Source organism: Cyprinus carpio, chromosome B14 (assembly GCF_018340385.1).
Source record: "Cyprinus carpio isolate SPL01 chromosome B14, ASM1834038v1, whole genome shotgun sequence".
Classification (NCBI taxonomy): Eukaryota; Metazoa; Chordata; class Actinopteri; order Cypriniformes; family Cyprinidae; genus Cyprinus; species Cyprinus carpio.
The window spans coordinates 22,118,332-22,139,883 of NC_056610.1; the positions used below are offsets into that span (position 1 = coordinate 22,118,332).

The following is a 21,552-nucleotide window of genomic DNA, read 5'->3' on the forward strand; positions in this document are numbered from 1 at the left end:
TCCAGGGTCACATTCTTGTGATGTCAACATATATAATTAAAACATAATGACAATACTTGTGTTCCGGCGACTTACCGCATCCAGAAGTGCGGAAGCGGCGTTCTGTTGCTATGACAACCTCCTCCGGTTCTCTGGCGACGCGCTCTGACTAACTTCTAAATGGAACTTTGGTGTTTTCGGAAACATTTGAAAAGCGTACATATGCTTATATTTAGAAACAACAGTCCGCACATTTTTTTGGACTTCCTTTGGGGGGTTTCAAACCTCCTCATATCGCTGTAGGAGCGGTTCTTGATGGCAGGCGGTGGAAGAGGGGCGGGCGCGGGAGAATCTGACAAGAGAGGAGAGGGAGGGGGCGTTTCGATACGGAGAAGCACACTTCAGACGCTGAATTCAAAGCAGTCAGGACACAGAACTGCCAGCTCGCTCTCTCACATCGCGGAGGTTTGTAAATGTTCGCCCCTCGCATGCTCTCGTTTCTCCATCCATTTGCTCAGAGTCGGCGCGCGGTTGCCGTTGAATGCTGCATGTTGCTGGTGCTGATTGCTGCCATGGTGCGAACTCGGCGATGGAGAGGATTGGGCGTGATCTGCCAGTTTCAGGTCCATGTTTGTGAGAAAAGCGCGAGTGAAATGTGAGCTGCCTGCCAGGTGCTTTGAGATGCCTTGTGCCTTTTCAGGTTAGCCACAGAGTCAGAAGCGCGCTCGACGTGCATGATGAGGGAAAGAGAGAGAGACGAGAGTATGCGCAGGTGCAGCAATTGATGAATCTGTCAGCTGATGGACTGCATGATTGCATTGTGTATCGGATGAATACAAGACCTAAAACAAAACAATATCTTATATGATCCTACTGTTGAGCCCATTCCCTATATATTTTGAGCTTCAGAGGATGCATAGTGGATGTGTGAGAAACCAGTATCTGATCCTACAATTGCCTTGAGCTCCAGTACAGTATTATGTAGCGTTGCCTGGTATATATGACAGTGGCAGCCCATTCCCTATATATGCTCTTACTCTCCATTGTATTGGCTTATTATGTAATTCTTCAAATGTTAATTCTTAAAATGTCTAACTGTACGAAAATGAAATGAAAATGTAGGAAATATTTAATATTTTGATTAAGTAGCATGAGCAAACAGACAGCATGTATAGTATATGTATATATTAGTACCTAATAATTCATATTCTGTTGAAATGGACTCCATGCAAATGTAAAAATAGCAAAAGCTTAATTTTATCTTCCAGTTCTTTAATGTGCTTCTTGAACAAGGAGACAGATATTAACATATATTAGGCATGCATTTTTCATTACTGTGAATGTTAACTGATATAGTACTCATTTTGGAGGTTGATTTGTGCAGGAAAATACACTGTAATATTTTATCAAAATTATAAGTTTCTGGAGTAAATTTTATAAGAAAATACTAGTTAAGTCTTTTAAATTTCATGTTTAATTCAATGTTGTTTACCGTTTCTTTGTAATTATTTGTGAAATTTACTAAAACTAAAACACTACAATACACTAAAAAAATATCGTATTCATGCTCGCAGGAGTTAATTTTATCATCTACACATTTGTTCATTTATTCATGTTCTTATCTGGGAATGCTAACACCCTCAACTTAAGTAATGCAATATTTTAATGTAGGACGTTTTAAGCATGTCATTAAAATGAAATTTAGTTTATAATCAGTTTTCATGAGGTTAAAGTCTGAAAACCTGATACTTCAGTGTTACAGTAATTACGTTCTGAGCTGTTGAAATGGCTTTTGCATGCAGCGCTGTTGTTCTTATACGCATGAGACAGTAACTCTCGCATTCAAAAGAATCTCCCTAATTGGACGCAGCAAATGCACATTACTGCTTCTTACTTTCCACCCCAGGCAAGAATGGGAATTAGGCCCTTGACCATTATTCATGTGCTGTCTCTGAGAGACTGAGAGTGAAAGGAGAGTTAAAAGGAGCGAAAGAGAGAATGGATGTATAGTAGCAGATAAGATCAAATTTTTTCTGCTTCAAAAAATTTGTAAAAGATTTAGATTGCCTATCCTGCTTGATGTTTACTGTCATGCAACTTTACAAAAGAAAAGTAGAGCATATGCACATTTTTCTTGATTGGCTTTATTATAAAGCCCCTATCACAGAGAGATTACGGATAATACACGGGTAATCTGTTCCGGCAATTGTTCCCGGACCGTTAGATTTTGGTTCATTCACACTGCCAGTGATTTCCCGGAATCTGTGCATGCGTTCACACATAACCTGTAAAGTTCCCGTAAAAGAGTCGCACGATAATGTGCGTCATCACTACGACACACCCTTTACAGCATTAGTTCTGGCTTTTGTTCACACAGAGCTTGTTCCGGGACTGAACCCGGCAATGTTACTAACTCCCCAACCCAGGATCAATCCTGGATTCAATCCCAGGACGTGTTAGGGCTTATACAGAAGGCGATCCGGCAATTTTCAGGGACCAATGTGCAGTGTGAAAGGGGCTTAAGTGTCTTAAGTGCATGTTCATGTGTATGTGTGTGATGATTGTGGAGAATATTTAAAGTTCACCCAGAAATATGGACACATCTGTCCTCCAGCGCGAGTGGAAGGAGGTGTTGTTGGTGACAGGTGTGGAGTGGCAGTTTTGAAGCCTCCTCTATGTGTTTGGTGCTGAGAGTCGTCAGGAGAGGTCTAGCTGCAGGGGAGAAATCAAGTGCTGAATTATTTATAGCTGTGTCCAAACCTCCATCAAATTGCATTGTGAGGCTTTATGATCATATTCCTTTTTGCAGGCTATTCTTCTGTTGTTGCCATTGAAATCCTGTGAAATAAAACAGCTGCTGAGTAAAACGGCCAGTAGGTGTGGAGTGACAGGTTACCGCAGGTGATTATTGCAATTTTTCATCCATGATAATAATCTGTTTTATGAAATTTGAAAGATTCTTACTTCATATTGTCTCATCTGGACAGAAATAGACTTATTTGATATCGAATGCCTAAAAGAATAAGGCTTTGACTGCACCTGGTCAGACTGGATGATTTTGTGAACCAGATGTATATGGTACCGAGTCAAGCTGTGGAAAGATGTTAGAGGGGTTGATTATAATTGAAAAGACCTTTAATCTGGCTAAATGGTCTGAAGATAATGCTCTTTGGATGAAATGCTTGCAGCAAGTATTTCAGCTGGAAGCTTATCTCTCTTCTCCAGATTTTTACTGCCTCTGCATATGGTTAGCCATTTGGCAGACACATACAAACACCGAAAACACTTCAGACTCAAGAAAGAGGCCTGAGTTAGCTGAAACAGACAACCTATGGGGTCAGCAGATATGCATTTTTTAGTGCAAAACCAATATGTATGTGTGATCTGGAAGTATGAGAGCTTATGGCTGGAGAATAATCATTAAATGAGTTTGAAAAACACAGAAGACTTTTACAAACTTTTCTAGTCCCCAATGACGCGTATTCAAGCCAAGAACATAACACTTAGACAGGAAAATACCATCTGTCCGACATGTAAAGCAGGCATATTGTATCACGCATAAATCCTCATCTCTTTGCACAGGTGGTTCAGTATTTCACAATATGTATACAGATTTATTCTGCTGATTTCTCAAGATTGCAGATGAAAATATTGTGTGTGTTCAGCGCAACTGTTAATTTTTCACAGTCAGGCCCATCTGTTTGTAATGCACAGCCTCTGTTTGAACACAATGCAAAAAGTGTGAATCAGGTGTTAGTGGTACAGTCAGCAGCAATATAGTAATGTGTAGATGACATGCCAACTTTAATGTGAGTTAATTGGCCCCCATTGGAGAGGGGGTTTCCCGTGACCTCTTGTGTGAGCCTGACCCAGCATGCAATGATAGGCTTTGACAATTACATAGCAGGAGGGCAGTGGAAGTGGCTGCAGACCCCCTTCCTGAAATCAAGTGTCCTCAACTGCTGTCGCGCAGTAGAGGGTGTAATATTCATATTCATATGCAGGCTTAAGTGGGTCAGTGCTGACTCGTGATACATTGCTGTAAAGTATCAGATTTTTCTCCTGTATCAGCAATTCCCAACCAGGGGCTGTTCTTTGGTTGTACTTTTAAAAAAGGTGCTTTGCTTTGTTAAGCTAATAAGAGTACATTTTAAAATATGCAGGCTGTTAAAAGACTAAACTAAAATAAGTTATGATAAACGGCTTTAAGGAAAACAAAAATTAAATAATATTTGTGTGACTATAAATATGTATTTTTTATGAACATGAAAATTCCCACCATGGTGTCATTTTACTACATCTCAAAAGATGTGCTGTGTTTAATAGCATTCTGTGATGGAAACTATTTTTTGTACTAAAATGAATCTTTTGACATGCTAAAGCAAATTTTACAGCTAACATTATATACGAAAATAAATAATACTAACGCGCTTTTTTATAATTAATTACAGATAAAATTACAGTTTGACTTGAAATGGCACACGATAAAATGATTTACTTTAATTTTCTGCTTTTATTATATACTTAATAACTATTGTAACTAACTAATTATTATAATTAAAAACTAAATGCATTAAAAAAACTTTGTCAATTGAAAGAAAATAAACTTATACAATCAAATAAAATATATAACTTAAAAAACCTTAAACTTATTTTATTTTTACTAGTTGGCAACATTTTTCATTTACATTTAGCTCTGTCAGGACCGCTATCGTCAAAGATGATTGACAATTAGCATACAGTTTGGATTGGCGGTATAGTTCTGTTCTGGGCAAGAACTCGCTGCTCATCCATGCAGCCTAGCATGGATGAGAGCAGGGAGAGCAGCAATAACCATTCCCCCAGAAATATAACTAAAACTATATAAATTAAAAAACGAATTGAAAATATTAATAAAAATAATACTAAAAGACAAATTGCCTAAGCAGAACAAAGAGAAATAGTTAACCTCAGAAGTACTCTTCAAGAACACATTGTCTGTCAAAACCCTAGTGGCTTCACTTGGCAGCAATCTCTCTTATAGTCAAAAGCAAAGATTTCTTTTTGACCGAGCCAGAAGAGTCAGAGTAACGAGCTCATGTGCTGGATTCACTACAGCCAGTTCAGTAATTCTCTCTGCACTGCTTTCGGTTGATGTTTCATGTGAGAAAGCTTTGCCTTGGTAACAACTCCAAGCACCTGTTTCTGTACTGCTACTTTTATGAGATGCACAGGAAGATTCTGCTCAGGTGCATCAAGAGCAGAGATTGAGATTTTATGAACATGTTTATTCCTGTGGCTCAGTGGTTCCTTCTCAGGGAACCATGGTTACATCCGTAACCTGAGACGTTCCCTTCCAAGGGAACATCGAACTGCGTCCTCTAGAGGTCGCTATGGGGAACGGTATACCCACGCCGCCATGCTGAGGGGAGTGCATGCCAGAAATCATGGCGAGCACTTAGTACTAACTAGGGATGTGCCGATCCGATATTCATATCAGGTATTGGCTCCGATACTGCCATTTTTCTCAGATCTGCTATCGGTCAGAGAGGGCCGATCCAAATCCAAGATTTTTTTTTTTTTTTTTCATTTGTGCGAATTATTCTGTTACTTCTGAAGCCATACGATAGCTTAATGCCAGCTACATATGAATATTTAAGTCCTTACATTAAAGTTCACACAAACTTTTTTCTTTCGCTGTGGCTGTCAGTCATTCGTTCAGACCGGCAGTTCTCAATTCCAGTCTTCAGCCCCCCAGCTCTGCATATTTAGAATGTCTCTACTCAGATAATCAGCTCATTAGAAGTGAGCTCCGTGCATGAACTGTGTTCCCATTGACATGGTCCCTACACAGTGTTCATTGCTCCCTACTCCCTGAGCAGGGGAAATCTGTTGAAGTTTACTTCACTTCGGAACATTCATTCAAAGACGAATGCTTATTTGTCCTCAAGAGTAGACACAGTTTGCAAAACTGTGGTCGGAAAGCGGCTGCAAAACGAGGAAACGCATCGAACATATTTACCTATTCAGAATATCATCCCTCCGTGCAGATACAGCTATGTCCCATTTATAACTTAAAGTTAAAGCATTATGATTTCTGTGATGCGGATTAAATTCTGTCCAGTCATGACAATGAATTTACAGTAGCTAGCTACAATGCAGATATCACAAAAATTGTGCGATTTGATGGACTGATGAATAAATCAAAAACAAAGCTGTAAAATAATGACAAAAGCACCGCTATATAAATATAAAGGCTAATCTGTTTGTTTTGCATGTCTCTCTGTGAATGAGGTGTTGTGTCGTGTACTACATACTCAAGTATGCGCCAGCGTGGCTTAAAGTGCCAGGTTTAACAGTGCCTGCTGTCTCACTATCTGAGGACGTGAACACAAACACTGAGAGCCTCACTGAGAGAACAATTAATAATAATTTCATCATTTTATTTGAGAAAACCACTGTCAAAAACAAATACATTCTGACACTCAAAGCTCTTCACTACAACCCGTCAAAATAAAAGTCAGCTTTTTAACTCGATTGTACTATAATGTAGCCTACTTCTAAAATAATAATAATAATTTACATAAACATTTTTAAGGAATATAATTTTCCCCTCATTTTAATTTAGTAAATCTCTGTTGTGTAGCTTTTTGCGAAAACAAAAGAATAAAGGTTTTAAAACTAATTAAATTGTTACATTTTTATGCATTTTCATTACCACCATTTTTGATAGTATATTTGTATTAAATCATAAAAGTACAGAATCCAGAAAAAATAAGTCAAACCAGAAATTTTCTGAGACGATTATCATACTGTGAAAATCTCATACCATTACAACCCTAGTGCAGAATGATACACTTGAAGCAACACAGAGTCAGGCTATGACACCATGTTGCTTCAAGCGCATCATTCTGGACCAGATGCGCACATTGTAAGCGATCCGTGTTAAAAAGTGCAAAGCACAAAGGGAAGAGAAATTGATGCGTGATTTATGCTGCACTGTATTTGTTTTGTCCTATTGTATCTATCATATGTTGTTGCCTTATTAAAAAATATACTATACATTTAAAAGAAATGTATTTTAATTTTATAGTATATTCTTATATATAAATACATTCATGAATGTTTTTAATGAATGGATTTTATAATAATACAAATAGTAATGTGTATCATTTTACTATATTTAGTGCAACACTTTTATTTGTTCCCCACAAAATATAGTTTCACTAAATGTTTGAATTTCTAAAATTATTGTGCACTGATTTTTCTATAATAACTTTTGCTGCCAAATTATCCACTAACCTAGTTTATGATACATTTTTTCCATAGATTATGAATATACATAGGCCTATATTTTTCATATTTATTGTTTATTTAATTTTTCTTTATAATGAAGTAGTCTGTATCTAGTAGATTGTAAAAGAATTATTATCAGTTCCACACACAGAGATATATAAATTCGAATTTTTTTAAATGTGAGAAAAAAACTTCCCTGGAATCGGATCGGTATCAGTATCGGCCAATACTGAACCCTAGGTATCGGAATCGGTATGGGAGGCGATAAAGGTGGATCAGAGCATCCCTAGTACCAACTCTACTATACCTGTGGGAGTTGCCACTAGGACGCCTTGACGGCTGTCAGTGACATTATCCACTCCGGCCAAGGACCTGAGCTGCATACCCTTAACAACTTACCTAATAAGGGCTGGGCTGGGAAGGCTTGGAATCATAAGAAAGATTCCTTTGAGGAGATAGGGCCAGGTGTCTAAAAAACTAAACCAGACCCTGGTCTGTCACCCAGGGGGCTACTGCTCAAAGAACTGGCTCAACAGATCTTTTGGTAGCAACACCCTGCTCAGAAATGTATCAACAGGGATACATTAGTTGAGTGGAGCCCAAGTTGAGAAAACCAGGGCCTAAACCAACTCAGAGAAAGGGAACGAGGCTGACACTGCATAATCCTTACCATACAGGATTTTAGAAAGTGCACAGAATGCTTAGTGTGCACACTTACCACAAACTGGATTTTAGAAAGCGCACAGAAGCGTAGCATGTGCACTTACCATAGCATAGATTTAGAAACACCGTTACTAAGGGATAACAGAAACTGTCACTTAGACAGGCCTAGGAACCCTACTTGACTGTGGCACACTCAGGGAGTTACAATTAATTCAGCGGGAGGCCGCGTGCTCAGAGCGGATGTGGTTTGAAAAGGCTCATCTCATAGAAAAACCCTTAATGTGAGGGAAGTATCGCCAACTCAACAATAGCAGTCACAGAACAGACTCTGGAGCATCTGCTCATTCATAACTAGAAGGGTCGTAGCACCCAGCTCTCAGACCGAGAGGGGGACACCAGCACCTGACTGGGAAGCAGCGTTGAGCTCACAAAGAGAGCAGCCTATGAGGAAGGCAGAGTGCTGGATGTGCTACCCAGCAAAGCTCACAGAGTGAAGGATTTGACTCTCAAATGAGAGGGACTCAGATGCTCAGAAGTGAGCAGTGTGCTTGCAAGAGACCCTCCATGATGAGGGGAGCACAGCTAGCTCATTTAACAAGCATCCCGCCAGGGAGGCAAAAGATGGCCCAGCAACTTGGCATTACTGCTAATTGGTACTCAAAGGAGCGGAGGCCCAACTCCAAAAATAGGTGGAGTAGGTACTCAGATGATCTGGGAGCAGCGTGCTCATAGGTGACCCTCTAGGGTGAGGGGAGCACCGCTAAAGCACAACCAACAAGGAGAGCAGCCTAACAGGGAGGCGGAGAGAGGCCTAACAACCTGAGGATGCTGCTCAGTGGAGCTCAAAAGAACGTAGGACCCGATGCAAGGAGACCTCAGCTACTCAATTGGGAGCAGCGTGCTCAAAGGTAATCCTCCAAGGTGAGGGGAGCACTGCTAAGGCCAACCAACAAAGAGAACAGCCTAACAGGGAGGCGGAGAGAGGCCTAACAGCCTGAGGGTGCTGCTCAGTGGAGCTCCAAGGAGCGGAGGACCCAATGAGAGGAAACCTTAGATGCTCAATTGGGAGCGACATGCTCAAAGGTAACCCTCCGAGGTGAGGGGAGCACTGCTAGGCTCGACCAAATAGAGGCAACTAATCAGCTTCTTAAAGCAAATACTCTGCCAGGACATCAGGGAGGACATCACGAAGCATTATACTCCAAAAAATGCTCAACCCCAATGGAGGTCCCGCGGGTCCTGAGGTTGCAGCATTATACTGCGGACCTAATCGGATAAGGAGGCTCTCGCAGAGGCCTAGCGACTTGCTGCTTGGTCCAGTAAGCATGAAGCCAAAGATGGAGGGCTATCATCCAGCCTTGATCCAGTACCGACGGGTGAGCTACCATCACCACAATCGGTCAATAGCGAGAGGTTCTGACTTTAGCAGGGGAGGTGCTCACAGAGGTCCTAACCCTAAAACAAAGTCAGAAAAACAGAAAGACAGGTCCAAGTAGCAGTGCGGAGAAAAGCTAGTTAGTGAATTCACAAAAAACTAGCCCACATAAAACTAGCAATAGAGTAAATGAAAAGGATCATACCCACCAACCACGGCTCCTGCTCATGACTTAAGCTCACAGATATAATCTTAAGATGAAGTCCGAAGAGCTCTTGGGTCCGGACCCTCAGTAGGTAGTTCTGTGAGACATAGAAACTAACCAAAACATCATAGGTCCAGCATGAGAGACTGCAATGTAAGCGCAGGAGGCTACTACCTGACCTCGGTCAGGTGGGTGGTTTTAGGGGAATTAAGGGGAGGAACATACAGTAGTTCAGGTTCAAGGAGGCTCGCAAGCCAACACTTGAGCACAGAGAGTCATACAACCCTAATTGAAAGTAAAAGTTTCAGAAATGGGCTCCCGGAGTGGAGTATAATGTGGTTATCTGATAAAGACATGATATAAATCATCTGTCCAACAAATGCAGACAGATATCTACATTATACAATACCTATATAACCAGAAGGAAATCACTGATATGAAAAATTTTCCCGTCAGATGCATGTTCTGCCCATTAACTGTGAATCACGAGCAATGGACAGACAATTCTCACCGCAACACGCTGCATGCATTCAGTTCCCGCTAAACGCACTCTGCCAACGTGCTAGATTACCTTGGAAATAAAGCAAGAACAGAAACCACTGCAGCAAATGCATCGCTATTCCCACAAGAGGCGAATACACTTATATAAACGCTATACAAACACGGGTAAATGGTGAAGTACTCACCTCCCCCTCATTAGTCCTGCGTATGCATCAGTCCCGGAATGCATCACGATGAGCACTAGCCATCTACTCGTGAGTCGGGCGCGTTCAATTCATGCTTATCCCTCACATGAAATAAGCAATGAATGCAAAGCGCATTCAACTGTCTCGAGATCTGAACGCGCTTGCTCTTCACCACACTCACACAACACGCAAGCCGTTGTGAAACTGCGGGTATCAGAGCAAAGCCTCTGGCAAGTGAACATGCACTCCTAGTCATGCATAGCTTATCACTAACATAAACAAATGGTCAGTGAAGACAAAGATGAAGATGACATGTTCTCCCGGCGCCCTTTTATACTGTGATCACACCAGGTAATGACGTCATAGGCTGTCGCCGTCCATGTTATTGTTGTGTTTAGATTTATGCTTCAGACACCGTTCATGCTGAAGGCATTCCCCATAGCAACCACTAGAGGATGCAGTTCCAAGTTCCCACGGAAGGGAACATGATGATTTGCTTTCCTGTTTTATTGGCATGTTGGCAAAGCATAAAGAGAAACATTTCTGTCGAATTAGAAATAATCAAATATTAATGATTCCATAATGACTTAGACTTAGCTCTGTGAAATTGTCAAATGTGTAAGTACAAACCCGATTCCAAAAAAGTTGGGACACTGTACAAATTGTGAATAAAAACAGAATGCAATGATGTAGAAGTTTCAAATTTAAATATTTTATTCAGAATACAACATAGATGACATATCAAATGTTTAAACTGAGAAAATGTACCATTTTAAGGGAAAAAATAAGTTGATTTTAAATTTCATGGCATCAACACATCTCAAAAAAGTTTGGACAAGGCCATGTTTACCGCTGTGTGGCATCCCCTCTTCTTTTTATAACAGTCTGCAAATGTCTGGGGACTGAAGAGACAAATTGCTCAAGTTTATGAATAGGAATGTTGTCCCATTCTTGTCTAATACAGGCTTCTAGTTGCTCAACTGTCTTAGGTCTTCTTTGTCGCATCTTCCTCTTTATGATGCGCCAAATGTTTTCTATGGGTGAAAGATCTGGACTGCAGGCTGGCCATTTAAGTACCCGGATCCTTCTTCTACACAGCCATTATGTTGTAATTGATGCAGTATGTGGTCTGGCATTGTCATGTTGGAAAATGCAAGGTCTTCCCTGAAAGAGACAACATCTGGATTGAAGCATATGTTGTTCTAGAACTCGGATATACCTTTCAGCATTGATGGTGCCTTTCCAGATGTGTAAGCTGCCCATGCCACACGCACTCATGTAACCCCATACCATCAGAGATGCAGGCTTCTGAACTGAGCACTGATAACAACTTGGGTTGTCCTTGTTCTCTTTAGTCCGGATGACATGGCATCCCAGTTTTCCAAAAGAACTTCAAATTTTGATTTGTCTGACCACAGAACAGTTTTCCACTTTGCCACAGTCCATTTTAAATGAGCCTTGGTCCAGAGAAAACGCCTGCGCTTCTGGATCATGTTTAGATATGGCTTCTTTTTTGACCTATAGAGTTTTAGCCGGCAATGGCGAATGGCACAGTGGATTGTGTTCACCGACAATGTTTTCTGGAAGTATTCCTGAGCCCATGTTGTGATTTCCATTACAGTAGCATTCCTGTATGTGATGCAGTTCCGTCTAAGGGCCCGAAGATCACGGGCATCCAGTATGGTTTTTCCGGCCTTGACCCTTACGCACAGAGATTGTTCCAGATTCTCTGAATCTTTGGATGATATTATGCACTGTAGATAATGATAACTACAAACTCTTTGCAATTGTTCTCTGAGAAACTCCTTTCTGATATTGATCCACTATTTTTCACCACAGCATTGGGGGAATTGGTGATCCTCTGCCCATCTTGACTTCTGAAAAACACTGCCACTCTGAGAGGCTCTTTTTATACCCAGTCATGTTGCCAATTGACCTAATAAGTTGCAAAATGGTCCTCCAGCTGTTCCTTATATGTACATTTAACTTTTCCGGCCTCTTATTGCTACCTGTCCCAACTTTTTTGGAATGAGTAGCTCTCATGAAATCCAAAATTTATTTGGATTTTTGCAAGTTTCCTTTAACATTTCTGCTGTTTCATGAATTGCTTTTACTGTTTAAAGGGGTCATATGATGTGATTTAAAATTTTCTCAAGCTGCCCACCTCTGCTTACTCAAGGCCGCGGAAAGTGAGGCTGTTTCGTTGAGAAAGCGAAACTACTTTGTTTGGCCTTCCAAAAGACACGACTAGAAATCATGTTTATATCACGTTTATAATGTTTTTTATGTTTATGTCTCATCACTCCAGCCGGACAAGGCATCACAATATGTTAAGAGGTGTAACATTTCCCTAAAACGCTTGATGCATTCGACCAATCACAATGTGCTGGAGAGCTGGCCAATCACAGCACACCTCCCTTTTCAGAGCGATGAGCCTTATAAAAATCAATGCATTTCAGAAGGCATAGAGGAGAAACAATAATGTACAGTATGTGGAAAATAATGTTTTTTTTTTTTTAACCTTAAACCACATAAACACATTTCATTACACCAGATACACAAAATAATTTTCTTTTTAGCAGCATCATATGACCCCTTTAAACTTTGCTTAAAAGCCTTAATACATTGTTAATCACAAATTCCTCTAAAACTTACCAAAATGGTGTGACAACAGCATTTTTTCTAAAAGGCGTAATTAACTGCTGGCAAGATGGGGTTTTAATAAAATGTGACTGTTTGCACAGTAGAAACATTCAAGATTCAAGATTTGTATTTGTCACATACATTGTTATATGGAGAGCATATGACCAGCAGTGAAATGTAAGTCAGGTCTGCTCCATGGACAGTGCAATTATTAAAGAACACAAACACAAGAAGATTATACAAAAAAATATGATATGGAAAAAGAATAAAATAAGATCCTTATAGAAAAGGATCAGGACAGTATACTGTAGACTTAATAAATATTAAGTTGAGCAGGAATGTACAAGAGGAGAATGTGCAAACAGGTTGTACAGGGTATTTACATAGCAGCAATAGACGTAATAAAGTAAATAAAAATTATAGAAATTGCTGTGTGCAAGTGTCAATGTCAGTATATTCAGTGTCTTACTGATAATTAAGTGAAGTCATGTAGCGATCATGTAGAGGTTAAGAGACTGAGTTAGAGTTTAGGAGCCGGATGGCCTAGGGGAAGAAGCTCCTCCTAAGTCTCTCAGTCTTTTGCCATCAGGCTACAGAAGCGCTTACCAGATGGCAGCAAAATGAAAAGAGAGTTACCATGGTGTAGGGCTGCAACTAACGATTATTTTGATAATCGATTAATCGGTCGATTATTTTTACGATTAATCGATGAATCGGTTTATGTACTTATATTTTAGTTTTGCCCATTTTTTCCCCAAGTAAATTATTAACAAAGGGTCTTTATCATTCAACATAGACTTTTTAGAGATTTTAACCATTTTGCATTGTCATATCCTCATCAAAAACATACCTGGAGTTGTGTTTTATTATGTGTTAGTTATCCTTTGTCAAACTCTTCTGCAATCAAAACACTGACCCATACATACTCTAGCAAATTTCACAAGGAGATTTCAAATAATGTTTCACCATGGCAGTCCTTCGAGCTCCTAAAGTAGTTTAACATCCCGAACAAAGCTTATTAAGGAATCTTTCAGAACATATTATCACGAAGAATAAGAATAAAACAGAATTAAAATTGCAGTAAATTGCATTTTATTATTTTCCTGTGAACACACAGCTTATACCTGGGAAACAGCTTTATAGCTTATGCTGTGAAATTGTAAACAATCCTTCCAATAAAGTGACAATGGCATGAAACCTGAATAGAACTCACATTTTAAAGTAAAATCCATCAGAAGGTTGTCCAGAAAAAAAAACTGGACACACACAAAAACCAGCGTGCGTGCCCCAGGCGTGCGGGCAGAGCAGTGAATGCTTAGAAAAAAGTGCATTTCAAATACATTTAAACATTAACCTCTCTCAGTCAGTCATAATTAGGCTGCAAGACTGAATTATGAACTGGTAAACGACAAAGCTTTAAATGTTAATTGTTAAAAAAGCAATGTTATCAGCTTTTACGACTAAACATTTGCAAACAACATTGTACTGCAGAATCTACACAAAATAAAAGTCTTTGCACACTGTGATTTTCATCGGATTTTAAATATGTGTAGTAGGGTCCTTATAACAGTGCAAAATACAAAAATGTAATAAAGCGATAAAATGTTAACAAAAACAGCTTATGCCTGAACTGACAGGAATTCGACTACCTGTGGGAAATGAGGCAGAACACTATTCACTCATTATTTGAGAAATACTTTGCATTGCAGTGCAAAAAGGTCAACATGTCCAAATGTTCAGGGCTTAACAGTTAGGCTTGCTCTCTTTTTGCTCCCACACTTTGGATTGACTTCGTCCGATTAGTTTTATCTTCCGCTTTTTTCTTTTTTCTTTCTCGAGCTTACTCCACTGCCGCCTGCCTCACCCATCACGCTGAATGCTGCAGAGACGCTGTGCGGGAAGCACGTGACATAAAAACGAGGCCAGCTATTGGCTATTCGCTACTTCTCCTGCTGTACTGGCTGAGTAAAACCTCCGGTGGCTCATTACTGCCACACTTTGGTCACCGCAGATTTAAAATATGCACGAAATGAGCCGCTTACGGCAAATAAAAATTATTTAGCAACGAATCGATTACTAAATTAGTTGACAACTATTTTAATAATCGATTTTAATCAATTAAATCGATTAGTTGTTTCAGCTCTACCAGGGTGATTTGTGTCCTTAATGATTTTAACAGCTCTGCTTTTGCAGCGTTTGGGGTAGATGTCCTGCAGAGGGGAGAGTAGACCCTGAGATGCGCTCAGCTAAGCGCACAACTCTCTGCAGGGCTTTGCAGTCTTGACTGGATCTGTTCCCATACCACACTGAGATACACTGAGTCAATACACTTTCTATGGCCCCTGAATAGAACGTTTTCAGGATTGCTGGTGAGACCCTGAATTTCCTCAGCTGTCACAGATGGTACAGTCTTTGCCTGGCTTTCTTAACCTGAGTTTGAATGTGAGTAGTCCAAGTCAGGTCCTCGGAGATGTTTACACCCAGGTACTTGAAGCTGCTCACCCTCTCCACAGGGGTCCCGCTGATCATAAGAGGAGTGTAAGGCTGCTGCTGTCTCTTCCTGAAGTCCACAATCAGCTCTTTAGTTTTACTCACATTCATAGAGAGACAATTGTCCTGGCACCATGATGTGAGTTTCTCTACCTCATCCAAGTATGCGGCTTCATTGTTGTTGAAAATGAGGCCCAGAACCACAGTATCATCAGCATACATAGACAGCAAACATAGACAGTTTCCACATGAAAACTTTGAAGAAAATAAATATTGCTTGCTTCCATGATTGATCATGATGAACCTTTGAGGATGCCTTTTCTATGGAAGCAGATTAGTCTCAAATATAATTCATGCAAAAAACACGATTCACACATGCGTAGACAATTTCACATGCATGAAACCTAATTCACGTACACACAAAAAAAATTCACGTGCGTGAAAAGAAATATATATTCACAAAAAGCAATTCACATGCGCAAAATAAATTATATATTCATAAAATACATTTCACAAATGCAAAACACAATTCGAAGATATACAACTGTGCACAAAAACCTTTGAATGTTTAAAATGTATGAGTGTCTGAATGTACAAATCGTCATTTACTACGAATCCACTCGGATTTGTGTGTTTGTGATTTTGAGACTTTCCTGGCAGAGCTCTCTTCCCACGTGGGTCTGTCGTACTCTTTAGCCAATCAGATGTGAGCTTACCATTCAACCAATCATATCATAAGCCACTGAGAGTGCATTCAAGGAGAGTAGTTTTGCACACGTTCAGATGAAGTCACAATAATGGCAGAAGCTTCCTTTGTTTGAGTCTGCGCGTCAGAAACGGAAGTGCTAAAAATCGCTAAAAATGGGCTTCACTTGTCTCAATTGAGTTCCAATTGGGTCGCTGTGTCCATTTCTTTTACTGTCTATGGGATTACTGATGTAAAGGCTTAATTTCCGTTCTAATTAATCCATATTGCGCAAAAGGTGCGCAGAATCGTGCTCCTTGAATGCACTCTCAGTGGCTTATGATATGATTGGTTGAATGGTAAGCTCGCATCTGAATGGCTAAAGAGTACGACAGACCCACGTGGGAAGAGAGCTCTGCCAGGAAAGTCTCAAAAAACACACACACACAAATCCGAGTGGATTCGTAGTAAATGACGATTTGTACATTCAGACACTCGTACATTTTAAACATTCAAAGGTTTTTTGTGCACAGTTGTATATCTACGAATTGTGTTTTGCATTTGTGAAATGTATTTTATGAATATATAATTTTATTTTGCGCATGTGAATTGCTTTTTGTGAATATATTTTTTTTTCACACACGTGAATTTTTTTGTGTGTACGTGAATTAGGTTTCATGCATGTGAAATTGGTCTACGCATGTGTGAATCGTGTTTTTTGCGTGAATTATATTTGAGACTAATCTGCTTCCATACTTTTTATCTAGCTCTGTGGATTTGCATGTATTTTACAGTGTTTGTGTAATATAGCACTGCACCTGCAGCTCAGGACACATGTAGGATGCTCTGCACTAGATCTATATTTCGTTTTGCTAATAAATGCCGATCCCCGGCAAAATGATTCCAGGCATGATGTATTAATATACATGCTGAGAATGAACAGATTGCTTTCCTGCTCCTGTGTGTTGGGATGGATCTGTAAATTACTGTAGCCAGGCCCCATGCCACAAATTGAATCTCATTGTGAATGGTACTTTTCTGTCAGAATGGCTTTGTAAACCAAGCAGAGCTGCTTTGAGTGTAACCTAATTACCCTTCATGCCCTGCCTTCCTGTTTCCCTCCCACAACCTCCCACGTCTTCTCTTGTGCGGGAAGTGTATCAGTTCCTTATTTACTTTCCAGACTTATCAACAGTGTGGGTTTGCTGTAACAGTTGCATGATCAGTGCTTTTGTCTTTTATGTTATGACTATTAAGCAAAATTATGGCAGTCGGCATATGGTTTAAAGATTTTGCACTGGCAGACTTCTAGGCTCCAGATTGTGTGCATGGTTTTATACTTCTACATGATAATTTGGCATATTCACTGCAATTTTTGCTTTTTATCAAGTAATAATTGAAGCACAAAGTGGTTTGGCAAACTCAGCCGAAATGTCACAGAATAAATGTAACTGCTCTAAGTGTACGACTTGCAATAGGCATCATGGACATGCAACTCAACCGAAAAATATTGTTCATCTTAATTTCAGGCTTGTCTTTTAGGCTGCAAATGTCAGAAACTATTAAGAATTAATAAAAAAAAAATTTTATTATTATTATTTTTTTTTTTATGTACAGTACATTTAACTCAGCCAGACGTTTTTTTTTTTTTTTTTGGAATCATGTTTTATCCTCATATTGAAATATTTTCAATTATTTTAGTTTGAAACAGTGGTTATTGGTTATTTGTTATGGTGTAAACATTTCATAAATGCCTAAAAACATTTTTTAAATGTCAGGCATGTTTATTACCCTCAGGTAAATGTTATTCTTGCAGCTTTTTTGATTAAATACAGGAAAACATTCTCATTTTAGAGTGCACAAAATAAGTGGGAGTGGGACAGAGCTACTTTATTTTCTCTGTAATGTGGTCTAGCAGAATACCTGTCCTAAACAAAATTTAGCAAAATGGCTAGCTGGTTAGAATAAAAGCAGTTTCCCGTATTTTATGTATTTTATTTTATATATGCATAAATAATACTGGTCTATAAAATGTCTGAAGGCACTCATGCTATAAGTAATGCTATAGTTTGATTTTGCATTTATATAGTTGAAAAATAAAACAGTTAATATTCAGTAATTCACAATATTTTCTATAACATTGGAAATAGTTACAACCACAGTAGTTGTTTTTTATTCCTGAATCAATCATTGTTCGATTCAGAACTTTGATTCAGTGTTTGAGAATGATGATTTAATGATTTACTCATTTGTTTCGTTCTTGAATAAATAAGTGTGTTCTTGAATGAATTAATTGGATGAATGATTTAATGAATCACTCATTAAGACACCCACTTGTCGCCACCTACTGACATAACAATGTAACCTGCTGAAAGAGTCAGTGAAAAAAAAAACCACCACCAGGTATAAGGAGATTACTTGATTTACTTGAAAAAATTATCATCACTAGTAGCCCATGTTTTACAGATTGCAAATAAATCTGCAAATGGTGTGTAGAGTTATGAAAATTATGGCATGCAAACAAAAAGTAGCTATACTTTGGGCTTTCTGGAATGAACAAACACAGAGAAGCAGAGTGATACAATCTGTGAAGGAAGAAGAAATGATGCTGAAAATTACTGAAGATGCTGATATTTCCTTAAGTTTCTGATGCTATGTTCTCTCCCTTTTGCTTTCAAGGCTTCTTTAAAAAACTGCTGGTCAGAAAGGTTTTAGAGTTTTAATGTGTTTTAAAGTCGTGTAGTTGCCTTGAAGCTGAAAGCTCTAGGATTGTGGGGAAAGTCAGGAATCTTTCCTTGTCCGTATCTATTGATTTGAACTGGCCCCAGGCGTCTTTTACCTGACTCATTAAGCTGTGGCTGAAGGTAGCTTCCAATAGGCTTAATGGATGCAAACAGGGACCATGTGTATCACTTCTAAATGGCTGTTCTTGAAAGGATCAGTAAGAAGATAAGAAAGCATGTGGAGAGAATCATGGAGAACTAATCTTCACTGAAGTCATGAGTCCACTGCCATGAGATGCATGCCTGAAGTGAACAATCTACCACCAGATAAATTCACAGTTATTTACTTTATGCAACAAGCTGTCCATGCAAATCAATTGCTCAGATAAGAAATGTAGGAAAAAATATCTCACTTAACTACTTTGCTGTGATCTGGGTGAAGTGTTTTCTCACGAGGCATGTGAGATGGGTTTCTCATAATTGCTTTTCTAATTTATAGGCTTATTATTGCTGGTTTTTGTACTAAAGTGCATACAAAAACCCATAAAAAGTCTCTGTAAGTTTTTACCAAAGACTTCAGAGTGGTTTCCTGTGCATGTGGAAAAACCATGTTTCTATTCATGCCTTATCGTGTTGCATAATTGTGTAAATGTTAAAGCCTTTAATAGGAAGATTAATAATTTCATGCCTGGTTGGGCAAAGTCTCAGTTAGCTCCATCCATGCTTTAAGCAGCTATGTTGTTTTCCTGAGACCTCTGATTTCAAAAATCTATCACAGTATTCAGTGCGGTAAGCATCTCAAATTAATTGTCACATTATCACAACATCACATTGTGCCATACATCACTGCTTTTCTGTTTATGAAATCAAATGCCTTGCGGTGATCTTGTAGCGCTTACATAAGGATCCAGTAATAGCTCAGAAAGTATATGGTCTCTGCTTTTCTTCCTTATCTTTAGTGTTAAACTATACAACCATACTATGTGCAATCTTGTGTGCTTTAAGATCTAAAGGAGTTTTATAATAAAAGACATTGTTGCCAAGTCCATGTGTTTGCTGCAACATTAGACTACTTCTATACTGCTGCCATGGGTTGGTGTTTTTTTTTTTTTTAAGTTGTCTGTCCCCTTGGAATGCGACTTTGAAGCAAATTTGATAGCCATTTCCCCCGGAGCGTGATTGGTCTAGTTTCGGCCATGAATAGGCTGGTTTTGTTATGCAGACTTGGCAACCCTGATTTTGAGTTTCAGTTTATGCTTTCATTTGGCAAAAATTGTAACCTTGAGGCTTTCTTTCTAATCCCATTATATAATTGTAGAAGCTCAAAGATGGATTAGATGCACCAATCAGTCAGAACGTCGCTTCTCCTTGACGTCTTCCCACCATTGTAGTGCACTGTGAGATTTCAGATGACATATATCCTTTTGCTGTTTTGTTTTTATAAATCTCCACATTCGGGTGTCAGATTATCATATAATTTACATTTCACCAGAATGGATGCTTGAGCTGGATGGAATGTGGTTTCATCGGAGATGACAGAAAAAGATTTATAATTAGATGCAAAGCAATGTTTGATAATGCAAATCATTCAAAGCAAATGGTTATTGCACCACATCTTTTTTCAGTCTCTCAAGTCATTACTCAAATGAAAACACTCTGAAGACAGTTTAATGGAAGCATTTATGTATGAAACACTGGCAAGACTCAGCTACAGTACATCAGTGCTGTGTGTTGATGTGGTAGAGGTTTTTGTAGGCAGGTTGAATTGAACTGATAAATGGCCCACAAACTCAACCTCAAGGTCGCAGAGGACGCTTTGTGTAATGCTAATCAGACCTGGCGGGTGTTAGCACAGCCCTATTTTGACTTGAGAAAAGAAGGTCAGCCACTGAGATGGGTCAGGATGACTAGTTCGATTTAAAATTAGAACTCTGATTCTAAGAATTCTTGATTTAGAATTTTTGTTTTTAGCTTGAATACTTTTCTTAAAATTTTTCTTACAATCTACTGATTTTTTTGTGCCTTCATGCCTAAAAAGTTTTTTTAAACTTAAGGAACCAGACTGAAAAAAAAGATTAATTGAATTTACTAAAAAAAAAATAAGTGGTTGCAATCAATTTATTTTAGCTACATTTAAATAAATAAATTTAGTTGACTAACTTTCAACATTCTTTTTAAATGTAGCTAAAATAATTTATTTGCAACCACTTACCTTTAATTTATTTTATTTTTTTATATATATTTTTTTTTTTTCAGTGTAACTTGGCAAAACAGGTTTAGTAATAATAATACCTATTGTATGGTGGAGCTTTTAAAGAGGATACATATATGTAATTTTATCATTCCATACTGTTTTGCTCTCAATCATCTGCTTTAAAGCAGCATAATTTCACTGCCTACTACAAAACATGTCATAACAGTTGGTCTGCAATGAGCACAAATATTCCTTTTTTTACCCATAATACTTAGGGTTTCTTTTTCTAAGAACTATGATCAGTTTTTATTTGGTTAGTTTATCTGATTTTCTGATCTGACAAATTGATGATGAAGAGAAATTTTATATAAAATACTGTAGTAGATAAAATAAAGTAGTAGAATAACACATTTCAAAATTTTAAACTATACATTTCATAATTATTGCATTTCAAATCATCTACTGTGCACACAGGATGTGCCTGTTAGTATAAAATATTTAGGTCTGTTTTTCTGGTTTTAATATTTTAAATTAATGTATTTTTTTTATTATGTATATTAAAACAAATAAAAACGTGCATAACAACCAGGAATTGATGACAATTTGAAGACATATTTTTTTCTTCACGTAAAAT

General features: G+C 38.6%; 1 protein-coding gene across 2 annotated transcripts in view; it reads left to right on the forward strand.

Annotated features, from left to right (window-relative positions):
* The first annotated feature begins 324 nt into the window (after positions 1-324).
* The window catches only part of cplx2 (complexin 2), a 31,717-nt gene continuing 10,489 nt past the window's right edge, over positions 325-21,552 (forward strand). Inside the window, exon 1 of one of the 2 annotated variants that reach the window (XM_042738597.1) lies at positions 325-444. The gene's annotated coding sequence lies outside the window, so the exon portion shown is untranslated. The remainder of the gene's footprint in view (positions 445-21,552) is intronic. The other variant, XM_042738598.1, reaches the window with a different exon arrangement.